We start from the raw sequence: 17,218 nt of genomic DNA on the forward strand, positions 1-17,218 counted from the left end.
GATAGGGTAACAGCCCACGTTTCCGAGCTTTCCATGTTTTCTCGCCTGTATGGCCTGCGACATGGGTTCCTTTCTGCTCCCAGCCTTGTATGGCTTTACTGGTCCCTTCTGTTGTGGCAGGGCCTCCAGGCTTCTTAGGCCAAGGAATATACAGTCCCTTGCGGACTGGTTCTCTGCTGGGGGATGTGGAATCCTTCCAGCCTCAGACACCAAACTCTGGTAGATTAAGTCTGTTATCTGCCAAGACAGGCTCTCTTCGCCTCTTGTCTCTGGCTTGTGGCTCTCCTCCTGCCACACTTCCTCTTAGGTGCAGTGCAACTGTCTGTCCCTGCTCTGCTGAGACATGTCTCAGTCCTGAGACAGGTCATCTGGGTTCTCTCTAACCCTGACCTCAGCACCAGCTTTTATAGGGGCAGCCTGCTCCCCCTACTGGCCTGAGACAGGAAGCATTGCATGCTAATGTTCCCCTGACTAGAGAACCTCCCCCCTGCTCTCAGACACAGCTTTAATTACACTTGTGGCATCCAGGCCAGGGTGACACACATGTACACTTACACTACACACGTGGTCAAAACTGTTGGTACCCCTCGTTTAATGAAAGAAAAACCCACAATGGTCACAGAAATAACTTGAATCTGACAAAAGTAATAATAAATTAAAAATCTATGAAAATGAACAAATGAAAGTCAGACATTGCTTTTCTGCTTCCACAGAATAAAAAAAAATAAATAAACTCATGAAACAGGCCTGGACAGAAATGATGGTTCTTCTTAACTTTATATTTTGCTGAACAACCTTTTGAGGCAATCACTGCAATCAAACGACTCCTGTAACTGTCAATGAGACTTCTGCACCTCTCCACAGGTATTTTGGCCACTCCTCATGAGCAAACTGCTCCAGTTGTCTCATGCTTGAAGGTTGCCTTTTCCAGACGGCATGTTTCAGCTCTTTCCAAAGATGCTCAATAGGATTTAGGTCAGGGCTCATAGAAGCCACTTCAGAATAGTCCAATGTTTTCCTCTTAGCCATTGTTGGGTGTTTTTAGCTGTGTGTTTTGGGTCATAATACTGTTGCAAGACCCATGACCTGCGACTGAGACCACGCTTTCTGACACTGGGCAGCACATTTCTCTCTAGAATCCCTTGATAGTCTTGAGATTTCATTGTACCCTGCACAGATTCAAGACACCCTGTGCCAGATGCGGCAGACCAGCCCCAAAACATAAAAGAGACTCCTCCATGTTTCACAGTAGGGACAGTGTTCTTATCTTGATATGCTTCATTTTTCCATCTGTGAACATAGATCTGATGTGCCTTGCCAAAAACTTCCATTTTTGTCTCATCTGTCCATAGGGCATTCTCCTAAAAGCTTTGTGACTTGTGAACATGTAGTTTGGCAAATTCCAGTCTGGCTTTTTTATGATTTTTTTTCAACAATGGTGTACTCCTTGGTCGTCTCCCATGAAGTCCACTTTAGATCAAACAACGACGGATGGTGCGATCTGACACTGATGTTCCTTGAGCTTGAAGTTCACCTTTAATCTCTTTAGAAGTTTTCCTGGGCTCTTTTGTTACCATTCATATTATTCGTCTCTTTGATTTGTTATCAATTTTCCTCCTGCGGCCACGTCCATGGAGGTTGGCTACAGTCCCATGGATCTTAAATTTCTGAATAATATGTGCAACTGTAGTTACAGGAACATCAAGCTGCTTGGAGATGGTCTTATAACCTTTACCTTTAACATGCTTGTCTATAATTTTCTTTCTAATCTCCTGAGACAACTCTTTCCTTTGCTTCCTTTGGTCCATGTTGAGTGTGGTACACACCATGTCACCAAACAGCACAGTGAGTATCTGTAGCCCTATATACAGGCCCACTGACTGATTACAAGATTGTCGACACCTGTGATGCTAATTAGTGGACACAACTTGATGTAACATGTCCCTTTTGTCACATTATTTTCAGGGGTACCATCATTTCTGTCCAGGCCTATTTCAAGAGTTTAATTTTTTTTTAAATTCTGTGGAAGCAGGGTTGAAAAGCAATGTCTGTCTTTCATTTGTTCATTTTCATCGATTTTTAATTTATTATTACTTTTGTCAGATTCAAGTTTTTTCTGTGACCATTGTGGGTTTTTCTTTCATTAAACGAGGGGTACCAACAATTTTGACCACGTGTGTATATAGTATATACAGAGCTCCTGTGTATGTCACTGGTGATCACTGTATTACCTATACACTATATACAGAGCTCCTGTCTATAATGTCACTGGTGATCACTGTGTTACCTGTACACTGACACTATATACAGAGCTCCTGTGTATAATGTTCCTGGTGGTAATAACAGTGTTGTTAGTATTGTGGTTTTGTATTCATGATCAGTATTGTAGTATTTGGTCACCTTGGGGTGGTAATATATGGTCTGGTCATAGTTTGGCCATATTTGTTCCTTGTATGTGGTATTATTCGGTCACTATGTAGTGGTAATATGTGATCTAGTCAAGGTGTGGCGATATTTGTCCCTTTTGTATGTGGTATTATTGGTGTTGATATAGTGGACTGTGTTGTGTATGGCGGTCATTTATTCTCGCTGATCTTAACTAGGAAAAGATTTTTTTCCATTAGGCCACAGCCCCACCATCAGTATTTGGTCAGTATTTTTCTCAGGAGTGGCTGCCGAAACCAGGAATGGTTGATTAATGCAGAATTGGTGACTTGTTTCTATTATACCTTTTCTCTGATTGTTCATCACCTGTTTTGGCTCCCACTCCTGAGAAAAAATACTGACTGGACACTGACCGAATACTGATAGTAGGGCCGTGGCCTTAGCGATTAAATACTTGGACCAGAGCGGCAGAGATGCACTTACAGGGGTTCTCCGGTGAAAACAAGTAATCATCTCTCCACAGGATCATTGATAATATTGATTGGTGGGGGTCTGACTGCTTGCACACACCGGCAGAATGTGGAGCTTTTCTCCCCATTAGACTGGAGCGGCATGTGAGATGCGACCACTGATCCATTCATTCTCTCAGTGGCTGTGAGCGCTGTTCTTTTTTGCAAGTCTCTAAGAGAATGAATAGAGCTGCGGTCAGACGTCCCACCTGCCGCAGCATTTTAAAATAGGGATGTGTTCTGTCAGGGATAAAACTTCCCCATTCTTCCGATAGGTGCGTTTTCCAATGTTCGGACACAAATGCTCAATAAGTGATCACCTATCCTGTAGAGCCCATGGATCGGTGATAACTTGTTTTAACTAGTGTTGAGCGAGTATGTTCTGTCCGAGTATGCTCGGGCCGAGCGCCGAGTATTTACAGCTGCTCGGTGATATGGTTGAATCGCTCCCGTGTGCATGATTTGCAACTGTTTGACAGCTTTAACCCCTTAACGACATGTCACGTATTAGTACGCGCATGTCGTTATCCTCCGGTTCAGTGAGGGCTCCGGCGCTGAGCCCGCACTGAACCAAGCACATGTCAGCTGATTATTACAGCTGACATGTGCCCGCAACAGGCGCGGGTGGAATCGCGATCCACCAGCGGCTGTTAACATATTAAATGCCGCTGTCAATCTCCGACAGCGGCATTTAATGCGCGCTTCCTGGAAGCGCGTCACTTACCCCGTCCATCGGCGACCCCGTCACATGATCGCGGGTCGGCGATGTGTGGTCATGACAACCCTGGGTCTGCAGCAGACACCAGTGGTTGTAATGATCCTGTCGCTATGAGCGCCATCTAGTGGTCGGCGCTCATAGGACAGGACCATTTCTGCTGCATACAGGGGAACTGCTGGTCCCCTGTATGTAGCAGAGGCGATCGGACAGTTGCTGCTTCAAGTCTCCTATGGAGACTACAGAAGCAAGCAAAAAGTGAAAAAGAAAAGTTTTAAAAAATATGAAAAAAAATAAAAAAATGTAAAAGTTTAAATCACCCCCTAAAATCATAAAATAAACCCCACATACACATATTTGGCATTGCCGCGTTCAGAATCGCCTGATCTATCAATATAAAAATAGAATTAATGCGATCGGTAAATGGCGTAATGAGAAAAAAATTCTAAACGCCAGAATTACGTTTTTTGGTCACCGTAAAATTGCAATAAAATGCAATAACGGGCGATCAAAACATCGGATCTACCCCAAAATAGCATCTATAAAAACTTCAGCTCGGTTCACAAAAAATAAGCCCTCACCCTGCCCCAGATCCCGAAAAATGGAGACGCTACGGGTCTCGGAAAATGGCACCATTTTTTTTTTTTTTACCAAACGTTGGAATTTTTTTTCATCACTTAAATAAAAAAGAACCTATACATGTTTGGTGTCTACGAACTCGTAATGACCTGGAGAATAATAATGGCAGGTCAGTTTTAGCATTCAGTGAACGTGGTAAAAAAAATAAAAAAAAACCTCAGTGGTATTGCACTTTTTTTGCAATTTCACGGCGCTTGGAATTTTTTTCCCGTTTTCCCGTACACGGCATGGTAAAACTAGTAATGGCGTTAAAAAGTACAACTCGTCCCGCAAAAAATAAGCCCTAACATGGCCATATTGACTAAAAAATAAAAACGCTATGGCTCTGGGAACAAGTGGAGCAAAAAGCGAAAATGCAAAAACGGAAAATGCTCCGCGGCTTAAGGGGTTAATACATGTGAGGAATGTCTATTTCTTACACATTCCTCACATGCAGGGTCGGACTGGGGTGTCTGGGGCCCACAGGGAGAACTGACTCTAGGGGCCCACCTACAGCCATATGCAAATATCTGTTTTCCGCTATCCCTGTTATAGTGGAGCATTGACTGGCGGCTCCTGCACATCTACTGTGCACCACTATAACTGGGATGTGCAATTACGGTAGTTTGCATTAAAGGGCTTCTTTGGTTAAAACAAGTTATCACCGATCCATGGGATCCACAGGATCGGTGATCACTTATTGATCGTTTGGGTCCGAACATTGGAAAAGGCGCCTATCAGAAGAATGGGGAAGTTTCATCCCTGACAGGACACTTATCCCCATTTTAAAATGCAGCTTCCAAAAAAGAGCAGCGCTCACAGTCACTGAGGGAATGACTGGATGAGTGGTCGCATCTCACATGCCGCTCCAGTCTAATGGGGAGAAAAGCTCCACATTCTGCCGATTGTGTCCCAGCAGTCAGACCCCCACCAATCAATATCATCACTGATCCTGTGGAGAGGTGATTACTTGTTTTCACCAGAGAACCCCTGTAAGTGCATCTCTGCCGCTCTGGTCCAAGTATTTAATCTCTAAGGCTGCGGCCCTACTATCAGTATTTGGTCAGTATTCAGTCAGTATTTTTTCTCAGGAGTGGGAGCCAAAACCAGGTGAGGAACAATCAGAGAAAAGGTATAATAGAAACAAGTCACCAATTCTGTATTTATCACCCACTCCTGGTTTTGGCAGCTACTCCTGAGAAAAAATACTGACCGAATACTGATGGTGGGGCTGTGGCCTAATGGAAAAAAATCTTTTCCTAGTTAATATCAGCAAGAACAAAATGACTGCCATACACAACACAGTCCACTATATCAACACCAATAATACCACATACAAAAGAGACAAATATCGCCACACCATGACTAGATCACATATTACCACCACATAGTGACCGAATAATACTACATACAAGGAACAAATACGGCCACACCATGACCAGACCACATATTACCACCCCAAAGTGACCAAATACTACAATACTGATCATGAATACAAACCACAATACTAACAACACTGTTATTACCACCAGTGACATTATACACAGGAGCTCTGTATATAGTGTCAGTGTACAGGTAATACAGGGATCACCAGTGACATTATACACAGGAGCTCTGTATATAGTGTCAGTGTACAGGTAATACAGGGATCACCAGTGACATTATACACAGGAGCTCTGTATATAGTGTACAGTGTACAGGCAATACAGTGACCACCAGTGACATTATACACTGGAGCTCAGTATATAGTGTCAGTGTACAGGTAATACAGGGTTCACCAGTGACATTATACACAGGAGCTCTGTATAGAGTGTCAGTGTACAGGTAATACAGTGATCACCAGTGACATTATACACTGGAGCTCTGTATTTAGTGTACAGGTAATACAGTGGTCACCAGTGACATTATACACAGGAGCTCTGTATATAGTGTACAGGTAATACAGTGGTCACCAGTGACATTATACACAGGAGCTCTGTATATATTGCACAGGTAATACAGTGGTCACAAGTGACATTATACACAGAAGCTCTGTATATAGTGTATACATAATATAGTGATCACCAGTGACATACACAGGAGTTCTGTATATACTATATACACACACGTGGTCAGAATTGTTGGTACCCCTCGTTTAATGAAAGAAAAACCCACAATGGTCACAGAAATAACTTGAATCTGACAAAAGTAATAATAAATTAAAAATCTATGAAAATGAACAAATGAAAGTCAGACATTGCTTTTCTGCTTCCACTGAATTAAAAAAAAAAATTAAACTCATGAAATCGGCCTGGACAGAAATGATGGTACCCCTGAAAATAATGTGACAAAAGGGACATGTTAAATAAAGTTGTGTCCACTAATTAGCATCACAGGTGTCTACAATCTTGTAATCAGTCAGTGGGCCTGTATATAGGGCTACAGATACTCACTGTGCTATATATAGGGCTGCAGATACTCACTGTGCCTGTATATAGGGCTACAGATACTCACTGTGCCTGTATATAGGGTTACAGATACTCACTGTGCCTGTATATAGGGTTACAGATACTCACTGTGCCTGTATATAGGGTTACAGATATTCACTGTGCCTGTATATAGGGTTACAGATACTCACTGTGCTTGTATATAGGGTTACAGATACTCACTGTGCCTGTATATAGGGTTACAGATATTCACTGTGCCTGTATATAGGGTTACAGATACTCACTGTGCTTGTATATAGGGCTACAGATACTCACTGTGCTTGTATATAGGGCTATAGATACTCACTGTGTTGTTTGGTGACATGGTGTGTACCACACTCAACATGGACCAGAAGAAGCAAAGGAAAGAGCTGTCTCAGGAGATTAGAAAGAAAATTATAGAAAAGCATGTTAAAAGGTAAAGGTTATAAGACCATCTCCAAGCAGCTTGATGTTTCTGTGACTACAGGTGCACATATTATTCAGAAATTTAAGATCCATGGGACTGTAGCCAACCTCCCTGGACGTGGCTGCAGGAGGAAAATTGATGACAAATCAAAGAGACGGATAATATGAATGGTAACAAAAGAGCCCAGAATAACTTCTAAAGAGATTAAAGGTGAACTTCAAGCTCAAGGAACATCAGTGTCAGATCGTACTATCCACCGTTGTTTGATCCAAAGTGAACTTCATGTAAGACGACCAAGGAGAACACCATTGTTGAAAAAAAAAATAGTAAAAAAGCCAGACTGGAATTTGCCAAACTACATGTTGACAAGCCACAAAGCTTCTGGGAGAATGTACTATGGACAGATGAGACAAAAATTTAAGTTTTTGGCAAGGCACATCAGCTCTATGTTCACAGATGGAAAAATATCAAGAAAAGAACACTGTCCCTACTGTGAAACATGGTGGAGGCTCTGTTATGTTCTGGGGCTGCTTTGCTGCACCTGGCACAGGGTGTCTTGAATCTGTGCAGGGTACAATGAAATCTCAAGACTATCAAGGGATTCTAGAGAGAAATGTGCTGCCCAGTGTCAGAAAGCTTGGTCTCAGTCGCAGGTCTAGCAACAGGATAATGACCCAAAACACACACAGCTAAAAACACCCAAGAATGGCTAAGAGGAAAACATTGGACTATTCTGAAGTGGCTTCTATGAGCCCTGACCTAAATCCTATTGAGCATCTTTGGAAAGAGCTGAAATATTCTGGAAAAGGCAACCTTCAACCATGAGACAACTGGAGCAGTTTGCTCATGAGGAGTCGGCCAAAATACCTGTCGAGAGGCGCAGAAGTCTCATTGACAGTTACAGGAATCGTTTGATTGCAGTGATTGCCTCAAAAGGTTCAACAAAATATTAAGTTAAGAAGAAGAACCATCATTTCTGTCCAGGCCGATTTCATGAGGTTAATTTTTTTTTAAATTCTGTGGAAGCAGAAAATCAATGTCTGACCTTCATCTCTTCATTTTCAAAAATTTGTAATTTATCAGATTGAAGTTATTTCTGTGACCATTGTGGGTTTTTCTTTCATTAAACGAGGGGTACCAACAATTTTGACCACGTGTGTAGTGTAAGTGTACATGTAATACACTGACTCACCAGTGATGTCTCTAGGTGAAGTCCTTCATCTTCGCTTTTCTTCTTCATCTGGCACAGACAGCCATCACTTCTTCCAGCCAGGAATCATCTCTGCAGAAAATAACACACAGTTATTAATAACTGATCTCTTCTAGAGAATATTCCCACTTTCCCCCCCCAACCTCTACACTACACCAGTTGAAGAAAAAAAGCAACATAGTGCCGTCCTGCACAGTAACAGGACTCCTCTTTTGTCCCATCCCATGGAAAACAATTTCCTAAAAAGTAAATTATATTACAGAAGTAATAATGTAATAATAATAATTGGAATCTAAAGTAATAATGTTCCCCACTGGTCACCATAAACTAATAAAGTATGTTCCTCAATCTGGCTCCCAAACAGTAATTAAGTCCCTTGTCTAGCCAGGCACCCCCATATGTCCCTTCTGGCCACCATTTGTCTAGTGTGACCCCTCCATATATTTATCCTAGCACATGTGTATCGAGCCTGCCCCCTCCCATATACCCATCCTAGCCCCCCCATGTGCCAGTCTGCCCCCCCACATATCCATCCTTGCTTCCATGTTTCCAGCCTGCGCCCCCATATGTCCCCCCCATATATCCTCCATGTGTCCAGCCTGCCCTCTACATATTCATCCTGGCCTCCATGTGTCCAGCCTCTCCCCTCATATATCCATACTGCCCTTACCCCCTGCATATATCCATCCTGACACCCCCCATATATCCAGCGTGCCCCTCCATATATTTATGCTAGCCCATGTGTATCGAGCCCGCCCCCCCCACATATTCATCCTAGCCCCCCATGTGTCCAGCCTGTCCCCCCCATATATCCATCCTGGCCTCCATGTGTTCAGCCTGCCCCCCCTCCCCCATATATCCATCCTGGCCTCCATAAGTCCAGCTTGCCCCCCCCATATATCCATCCTGGCCTCCATATATCCATCTTGCCCCCCCATATATCCATCCTGCCCCCCCCATATATCCATCCTGCCCCCCATATATCCATCCTGGCCTCCATGTGTCCAGCCTGCCCCCCATATACCCATCCTGCCCACCCCCCTTTGCCTGGGTCCACCTTGGTTCCCCCTTGTGTGTCCTGCCAGGGCTCCCCCTTGTGTGTCCAGCCAGGGCTCCCCTCCCTTGCGTGTCCAGCCAGGGCTCCCCCCTTGCGTGTCCAGCCAAGGCTCCCCCTCTTGCGTGTCCAGCCAGGGCCCCCCCCCTTGCGTGTCCAGCCAGGGTTCCCCCCTCGTGTGTCCAGCTGGGCCCCCCCTCGTGTGTCCGTCCAGCTGGGCCCCCCCTCGTGTGTCCGTCCAGCTGGGCCCCCCCTCGTGTGTCCGTCCAGCTGGGCCCCCCCTCGTGTGTCTGTCCAGCTGGGCCCCCCCTCGTGTGTCTGTCCAGCTGGGCCCCCCCTCGTGTGTCTGTCCAGCTGGGTCCCCCCTCGTGTGTCTGTCCAGCTGGGCCCCCCCTCGTGTGTCTGTCCAGCTGGGCCCCCCTTGTGTGTCTGTCCAGCTGGGCCCCCCCTTGTGTATCTGTCCAGCTGGGCCCCCCCTTGTGTGTCTGTCCAGCTGGGCCCCCCCTTGTGTGTCTGTCCAGCTGGCCCCCCCCTTGTGTGTCTGTCCAGCTGGCCCCCCCTTGTGTGTCTGTCCAGCTGGGCCCCCCCTTGTGTGTCTGTCCAGCTGGGCCCCCCCTTGTGTGTCTGTCCAGCTGGGCCCCCCCTTGTGTGTCTGTCCAGCTGGGCCCCCCCTTGTGTGTCTGTCCAGCTGGGCCCCCCCCTTGTGTGTCTGTCCAGCTGGGCCCCCCCTTGTGTGTCTGTCCAGCTGGGCCCCCCCTTGTGTGTCTGTCCAGCTGGGCCCCCCCTTGTGTGTCTGTCCAGCTGGGCCCCCCCTTGTGTGTCTGTCCAGCTGGGCCCCCCCTTGTGTGTCTGTCCAGCTGGGCCCACCCCTTGTGTGTCTGTCCAGCTTGGCCCCCCCTTGTGTGTCTGTCCAGCTGGGCCCCCCCTTGTGTGTCTGTCCAGCTGGGCCCCCCCCTTGTGTGTCTGTCCAGCTGGGCCCCCCCTTGTGTGTCTGTCCAACTTGGCCCCCCCTTGTGTGTCTGTCCAGCTGGGCCCCCCCCTTGTGTGTCTGTCCAGCTGGGCCCCCCCTTGTGTGTCTGTCCAACTTGGCCCCCCCTTGTGTGTCTGTCCAGCTGGGCCCCCCCCTTGTGCGTCTGTCCAACTTGGCCCCCCCCTTGTGTGTCTGTCCAACTTGGCCCCCCCCTTGTGTGTCTGTCCAGCTGGGCCCCCCCTTGTGTGTCTGTCCAGCTGGGCCCCCCCCTTGTGTGTCTGTCCAACTTGGTCCCCCCTTGTGTGTCTGTCCAGCTGGGCCCCCCCTTGTGTGTCTGTCCAGCTGGGCCCCCCCCTTGTGGGTCTGTCCAGCTGGACCCCCCTTGTGTGTCCTGCTGGCCCCCGCCTTGTGTGTCCAGACCATTACACACACACACACACATACACACACACACACACACACACACCTCTTACCTTCCTGCGATCCCGTGCGGTGTCCTCCTTCTCCTGAGTTGCGCGCCTCCTTCACAGCAGGCGCATGACGATGACGTCATACGCCGGCCGGCGAAGGGAGACACGCAGCTTCAGCTGCTTCACAGGGACGTGCGCCGCGGTGGTTCAGGTAATGAACGCTGCGTGCGCGCGTCCCTGCATACACTATGCCTGCGCTTTTAAAGGGCCTGTGCCCCTTAAAACCGCAGGATTTTTTTTTGTTCTCTTCTCCCCCCTCTACTCTGCAGCAGGGGGCGGGGCCCACCGGGAAATTTCCCGGTATCCCGCCAGCCCAGACCGACCCTGCTCACATGTATTAAAACCGTCAAACAGTCGCAAATCATGCACATGGGAGCGATTCAACCATATCACCGAGGAGCTATAAATACTCGGAGCTCGGCCCGAGCATACTCGCCGAAAGGGTTAACAGAACATACTCGCTCAACACTAGTTTTAACCAAAGAAGCTCTTTAATGCAAACATGTCCATCCCAGTTAGAGTGTCGCCCAGTAGATGTGCAGGAGCCGCCAGTCAATGCTCCACTATAACAGGGAGAGCGGATAACAGATATTTGCATCTTGCTGTAGGTGGGCCCCTAGAGTTAATTTCCCCTGTGGGCCCCAGACACCACAGTCCGACCCTGGTCATCAATATCAGATCAGTGAGGTTCCAACACACGGCCCCCTCACCAATAAGACAGCAGCTGGAAATACTCAGCGTAGAGCCCAAACAGCACAGCTCTGTACACTGTGTAGTGGCCGATCTTGGTACTGCAGCTCCTATTGAAATGATTGTGATCTGAGCTGTAGTACCCGAAACCAGCCATTGCACAGTGTGCGGAGCTGTGCTATTCCAGCTCTTAACACTGTGTACATCATCTTGCAGAAGTAGCTGATGTCTGGGGATTTCAGGTGTCAGACCCCCACTAATCACTGTATGAGTTCTGCTCTACTCCTTTATTAAAGGGGTGGTCTTGTGTTCCTCTCATCAGAAGCTGAAGATTTACAGTTCTGGCCGGTGGCTTGGCTGAGCCGCTTGTCTGAATTGTGCCCTCTTGCATTCTGCGGGCAGAGGCGGCTTTGCCTCTGCAGAATGGGACAGGCACAGGGGCGCTGAAGTCCACCAGTCTGCAAGTGAGCGCTTCTTGCCAAGGAGACCAGCCACTTCTCAGGTGGTCAGTAACCATAGCAATGAGCTGTACACTGCAGAATTAAAAATCTTTTCCTTCTTGAGAACAGAGAAGATTTTGAATAAGAAGGAAATTGCAAAGTTTCTTGTTTTTACAAGCTCTTTGCAATCTTAGCCTTTTAATACATTCATTTTATTTAGTTATATATTTATTTTACTCTCTTATATAGCGCCGTTAGATTTTGTAGCACCTTACAGACATTATCATCACTGTCCCCATTGGGGCTCACAATATGAATTCCCTATCAGTATGTCTTTGGAGTGTGGGAGGAAACCGGAGAACCCGGAGGAAACCCACACAAACACGGGGAGAACATACAAACTCCTTGCAGATGTTGTCCTTGCTATTATATGAACCCAGCCCCACAGCGTTAATCATTGACCCACCATGTTGCCCACATTCCTCGGCTTTTTTAAGATTTTCTGCAATGAATAAGAACACTGAAGAAAATCTAGATTGATCAACATTTAATATCACAAATGCAGTTGCTGCAAAACTTGTCCATAGTCCTGTTCCCAGCTGAAAATTGGATACAATTGTATCTTGTGTAGACAATGCTCTGTGAGCTAAATAGCCGGGATCCACTGCTACAAGGCAGGAAACAGACAGATTCTGCTGATGGGTTCTGCTCCCAGAGCATTATTCAGCCTGGACATCTCAGCTCAGAGCAAAACCAGCTATAAGGCTGTGTGCACACCTAGCAGATTTGATGCAGATTTACATGCGTTTTTTCTGCTAGAGAGAAGCGTTTTCACATGCATTTTTTCAAGCAATTTTCCAAGCGATTTTGAGCATCACTTGGAAAAGTGCTTGATAAGTTGATCACACAATATAAATCCATGCAACCGAAATGGATCTATAATGTGTGAACAACTTAGATGCTTTAAATGCAGCATCTATAGTAAAAAAAAGAATCAAAACGTTAATAAATAAAAAAAAACAACTGTATATTCACCTCTCCGGCGGCCCCCGGTCTGCTCTCCGGTCTCCTCCGGTCTGCTCCCGGCCGCGTCTTCTCTCTTCAGCGTCCCGCAGTGTACGGTCAGGACCTGCGGTGACGTCATTTAGTCAGCTGATGGCCACGCGACCATCACCTGATGCCGACGTCAGCGGTCATGCGACCATCACCTGACTAAATGACGTCAGCGCAGGTCCTGACAGTACAGACAGCAGACCGGAGGAGACCGGAGAGCAGACCGGGGGCCGCCGGAGAGGTGAATATACAGGTTTTGTTTGTTTTTAACTTTTTTATTCTTTTTTTCACCGCGTGGTAGCCGGGATGAAGTGGAGTTGTAGTCTCGTCTTCCTCCCAGATACCACACGCATCGCGAATAAGCTTCAGCGTAATCGCAGTAGAAATGGTCATGCTGCGTTTTGCAAAGTAATGCGAATTCGGCGCGCAAATTAGCGCATCATGTGCACAGCACATCCGAATTCACATGGCTTTGCATGGCAGACTGTTTTACAAGCATTTTCGCGGCCGTAAAAACGCCGCAAAAACGCTACAAAAACGCTACGTGGGCACATAGCCTAAGGCTGTGTGCCCACGACGCGTATTTTAAGCGTTTCCGCATGGCAAAAACGCTGCAGAAACGCTTAAAGACGCATGGTAGAAGGTCTGCCATGTTCCCCAATGATAGTCCGCATGTGCTGTGCACATGCTGCGGAAATTTCCGCTGCGGATTATCATTGCGGAAAAAAACGCAGCACTACCAATTATTTTGCGGAAGCGCAGCGTTTTCCTGGCCATTGACTTGCATTGGAACGCATGGATTCCGCTTCACTAGATAAGCACATGCGGAATACATGCGTTCAATGTGCGGATGGTACCCGCGTGTGGAGGATGGGAGACTCTCCTCCGGACCCGGGTACCATAGAATCTGTCAAAATAAAGAATAAAATAAAAAATAAATGTTATATTTACCTTCTGACGGCCCCCGCTGCGCTCGTCCTCCCATGTCGGCAGCTCGCGATGGACTGAAGGACCAGCGCTGACGTCATAGTCATGTGACGGCAGGTCCTTCAGTGTACCGCGATCTGCCGGCAGCCAGGACGGAGCGAAGCGAGACTGCGGGGGCCATCGGAAGGTAAGTATAGATTTATTTTTTTATTTTTAACCAGTCGTTGGGGTAACACTATATAAATCCATGCCGTTTTCATGGATTTCTATAGTGTGACCAAGTTGACAAGCACTTTCCAAGTGATGCTAAAATCGCTTGTAAAGCGCTTGTCAACCCGCATGCGGAAATGCATGTGAAGAACGCTCCACTTCTGCATGTCCCTGGCAGGAAAAACGCATGTACAATCCGCATATACAATCCGCATGTACAATCCGCGTGTACAATCCGCATATACAATCCGCATGTACAATCCGCATGTACAATCCGCGTGTACAATCCGCGTGTACAATCCGCATATACAATCCGCATGTACAATCCGCGTGTACAATCCGCATATACAATCCGCATGTACAATCCGCGTGTACAATCCGCATATACAATCCGCATGTACAATCCGCGTGTACATTCCGCGTGTACAATCCGCATGTACAATCCGCGTGTACAATCCGCATGTACAATCCGCATGTACAATCCGCATGTACAATCCGCATGCGTTTTTTCTGCCAGCGAGATGCAGAAACGCTCAGGAAAAATCCGGAGCATTTCTGCATCGTGGGCACATAGCCTAAGTCTCTGCATTTGTCTGCTTACACATCAGTACATTTCTGAACACATTCAGCAAAAATTGCAGTACATTTGTTAAAATTGGGCATATAGCATACTATAGGTGCTTCTCACAAAATTAGAATATCATCAAAAAGTTAATTTATTTCAGTTCTTCAATACAAATAGTAAAACTCATATTATATAGAGTCATTACAGACAGAGTGATCTATTTCAAGTGTTTATATCTGTTAATGTTATTATCTCAGTAAATTAGAATACTTTATAACACCAGCTTGAAAAATGTTTTTAAAATCTGAACTATTGTCCTACTGAAATGTATGTTCAGTAAATGCCCTCAATACTTGGCCAGGCTCCTTTTACATCAATTACTGCATCAATGCGGCAATGTGGCATGGAGGCGATCAGCCTGTGACACTGCTGAGGTGTTATGGAAGCCCAGGTGGCTTTGATAGAAGCCTTCAGCTCGTCTGCATTGTTGGGTCTGGTGTCTCTCATCTTTCTCTTGACAATACCCCATAGATTCTCTATAATAGATTCTCTATGGGGTTAAGGTCAGGTGAGTTTGCTGCCAATCAAGCACAGTGATACTGTTGTGTAAACCAGGTATTGGTACTTTTGGCAGTGTGGACAGGGGCCAAGTCCTGCTGGAAAATGACATTTCCATCTCCAAAAAGCTTGTGGGCAGAGGGAAGCATGAAGGGCTCTACAATGTCCTGGTAGACGGGTGCGCTGACTTTGGTCTTGATAAAACACAGTGGACCTACACCAGCAGATGACATGGCTCCCCAAACCATCACCGATTGTGGAAACTTCACACGAGACCTCAAGCAGCTTGGATTGTGGCCTCTCCACTCTTCCTCCAGACTCTGGGACCTTGATTTCCAAATTAAATGCAAAATTTACTTTCATCGGAAAACAACACCTTGGACCACTGAGCAACAGTCCAGGTGTTTTTCTCCTTGGCCCAGGTAAGATGCTTCTGGCGTTGTGTATTGGTGATGAGTGGCTCGACACAAGGAATGTGACACTTGTAGCCCATGTCCTGGATACGTCTGTGTGTGGTGGCTCTTGAAGCAATGACTCCAGCAGCAGTCCACTCCTTGTGAATCTTCCCCAAATGTTTGAATGGCCTTTCCTTAACAATCTTTTCAAGGCTGCGGTTATCCCGGTTGCTTGTGCACCTCTTCCTACCACACTTTTTCTTTCCACTCAACTTTCCATAAATATGCTTGGATACAGCACTCTGTTAACAGCCAGCTTCTTTAGCAATGACCTTTTGTGGTTTACACTCCTTGTGGAGTGTGTCAATGACTGCCTTCTGGACATCTGTCAAGTCATCAGTCTTCCCCATGATTGTGGAGCCTACTGAAACAGACAAAGGGACCTTTTTAAATGTGTAAGAAGCCTTTGCAGGTGTTTTTTGTTAATTATTCTAATTTACTGAGATAATGACTTTGTGTTTTCATTGGCTGTAAGCCATCATTATCAACATTAACAGAAATAAACACTTGAAATAGATCACTCTGTAATGACTCTGTATAATATATGAGTTTCACTTTTTGGATTGAAGAACTGAAATAAATAAACTTTTTGATGATATTCTAATTTTGTGAGAAGCACCTGTATGTTTGATGCATCTCATTAGCTAAGCTCAACCTCTTCCTTGCTTCACCTCAATTTGAGCCATAAATTGTGATATTTCATTTTGGTGCATTTTATGACTCCTCTTTGTCACACTTTTCTCATAACTATTTTTTTTATAACTGAGGGAAAATAACAAAATCTTATTTGTTGTACTCAAGTTTTCACAGAAACATCTGATAAAGTGTTGACTTATTTTTCTGAGTTAAACTCTTCCTTTTGGCCCTCTATATATTTGAGTTTGACAGCCCTGATGTAGATGGATGATGATGTGGCAAGAAGGGGCAGAGGGGCAGAGCCTCCTGGCTCTCAGCTTCGCTCTCCACTGCTCACAGGAGACAGCAGTTACTTCACAAATGTAACTGATAGAAAAGATGTCACGTAAGAGGGGGTCAGGGGAGCGATGTGCTGCAGGAAGAGGAGGATTAGGCAGGGAGCGCTGTGCTGCAGGAAGAGGAGGATTAGGCAAGGGAGTGATGTAATGCAGGAGGGGGAGGCTTAGGCAGGGAAGCGATGTGCTGCAGGAAGAGGTGGCTTATGCAGGGGAGTGATGTAATGCAATAGGAGAGGATTAGTCAGGGAGCGATGTGCTGCAGGAAGTGCAGGATTTGGCAGTGGGCGATGTGGTGCAAGAGGGGATTTGGCAGTGGGTGATGTGGTGCAGGAAGGGGGAGATTTAGAAAGCGCACAATGTGCTGCAAGGAGGGGAGGATTAGACGGGAGCAATGTGCCGCAAGAGGGGGAGGTTTAGACAGGGGAGTGATGTGCTGCAGGAGTGGGAGAATTAAGCGGTGAGAAACATGCTGCAGGACGGGGAGGGTTAGGCAGGGGAGCAATGTGCTGCAGGTGGAAGGAGAATCTGTGACTATAGCCCA

This window comes from Phyllobates terribilis, unplaced genomic scaffold (genome assembly GCF_046119375.1).
Source record: "Phyllobates terribilis strain yellow unplaced genomic scaffold, ASM4611937v1 Scaffold_345__1_contigs__length_2012815, whole genome shotgun sequence".
NCBI lineage: Eukaryota > Metazoa > Chordata > Amphibia > Anura > Dendrobatidae > Phyllobates > Phyllobates terribilis.